Source organism: Arachis ipaensis, chromosome B01, assembly GCF_000816755.2.
Source record: "Arachis ipaensis cultivar K30076 chromosome B01, Araip1.1, whole genome shotgun sequence".
NCBI lineage: Eukaryota > Viridiplantae > Streptophyta > Magnoliopsida > Fabales > Fabaceae > Arachis > Arachis ipaensis.
In genome coordinates, this window is record NC_029785.2 from 72,184,014 (window position 1) to 72,186,385 (window position 2,372).

Here is a 2,372-nt window from a genome sequence, read left to right on the forward strand (position 1 = left end):
GTAAAAGCATAAATAAAAAAGAATTAAAAAATTTACCTTCACTTCAAAATCTATAAAAAATATGTCAATCAATTACTAAAAAATTAAATTAAAATATATTTTCATTTGACAAAAAAGAATGTTATCGCTAAACTTAATAATTAAGCTTTCAAAATAACAATTACAGTATATAGCCAAATGTGTTAATATTTTTAACATATATATTTTCATTGCTATTAAAAAAAAACTATGCTCTTTGTACATTTATTCTTTACCTTAAATTCTTATAATGTATGAGGTTACAACCCTTTGCTATAACCATTAGTTATATGGTGGAAACTCAGGTGCAGTCGATTTCGTGAAGTTGATAACTGAGGGTTGTTAAATAATTGGACTGGTTTGATTAAATTTTCATCTAACGGCTCTTAGCAATCAACTTCACGTGTATATTATATTGTATTTGTTTACAAGTATATATATATATATATATATATATATATATATATATAGGTATTACTTAATGTGTTTGACTGTTTTATAACATGTGCAATCAACAACATCCTTCAAATTAAAAAAAGTACCATACAAGATACCAGCACCTTGAGTCGTAGACATGGTCCTAAGTCTTAACCATCTGTCTATTCCGACTTAATCTATTCCGACTTAATGTAACTAAACTGGAACTAAGTTTCTAGTTCTAGAGAAGCTTTGATGTGCGCTTCCAACATTGATAATAGTTGTGAAAATTAGTAAAGCTAATTTTAGAAAATATATAAATAAATAATAACTAAATAAAATGAGAGGTAATAAACAATCTTAAAAAATGGCAGTAAAGTATGAAATTCCGAAATTCAGTGGGAGTAATTTTTTCATATGGAAATTGAAGATAAAAGCCATTATGAGAAAAGAAAATTGCGTGACAGCAATTGAAGGTAGACCCACTGGAATTACAGATGAAAAATGGAAGGAGATGGATAACAATGCTGTTGCAAACTTACACTTGGCACTAGCTGATTCAGTTTTATCAAGTGTAGCAGAGAAAAAGACAGCAAAGGAAATTTGGGATGCTCTCACCAAATTATATGAAGTCAAGTCACTTCACAATAAGATATTCTTGAAGAGAAGACTCTATACTCTTCGAATGAGTGAATCCACATCGGCAACAGATCACATCAACAATCTAAATACGCTATTTTCCCAACTCTCATCATTGGAATATACCATAGCGGAAAACGAACGTGCAGAGCTCTTACTTCAAAGTCTACCAGATTCATATGATCAGCTTATCATTAACTTAACTAATAATGTTTTGACTGATTATCTTTCTTTTGATGACATGGCTGCTGCGGTTCTTGAAGAAGAATCTAGGCGCAAGAATAAGGAAGATAGATTAGAAAGCTCAAAACAAGCAGAGGCTTTGTTGATGACAAGAGGGAGATCAATGGAGCGTGGTTTCAGTGGGAGTCAAAGTAGACCAAAGTCACAAAGTAAGAAGCAGGTCAAATGCTACAATTGTGGTAAGAAATGGAACTTCAAAAAAGATTGTTGGAATAAGAAGAGTATAGAGAAGGTTCCAGAAGGATCAAGTTCTCAAGGATGTGTTGCAAGTACCTCTGATGATGGAGAAATCCTGTATGGCGAAGCAACAATTGGTTCTAAAGGCAGTAAACAGCTCACTGATGTTTGGATTGTTGATTCAGGAGCAACATGGCACATGACTCCTCATTGTGATTGGTTTTGTACATATGAACCTGTCTTGGAAGGATCTGTGTTTATGGGAAACGATCATGCCTTAGAAATTGTTGAAATGGGTACTGTCAAAATAAAAATGTTTGATGGTTCTATTCGTTCACTTCAAGGGGTAAGACACGTGAAAGGCTTGAAGAAGAATTTGTTGTCGATTGGGCAATTGGATGAACTTGGTTGTAAGACCCATATTGAAGGTGGGATCTTAAAAGTTGTTAAAGGAGCTCTTGTGGTAATAAAAGCAGAAAAGATTGCAGCAAATCTATACATGCTTATGGGAGATACTTTGCAAGAGGCAGAGGCATCAGTTGCTTCAACAAGCCAAGAAGAAATGACGATGATATGGCATTGCAAACTAGGCCACATGTCAGAACGAGGCTTGAAGATTCTTGTAGAACGTAATCTCATTCCCGGGCTCAAATCGGTAAACTTACCATTTTCTAAGCACAGCGTTACAAGCAAACAACATAGATTGACGTTTGGTAGATCAACTGCTCGGAGCAAGCACATATTGGAGTTGATTCATTCTGATGTGTGGGAATCACCGGAGATGTCCCTAGGAGGAGCAAAATATCTTGTATCATTTATTGATGATTACTCTAGGAGGCTATGGGTGTACTCGATCAAGAAAAAGTCAGACGTGTTTG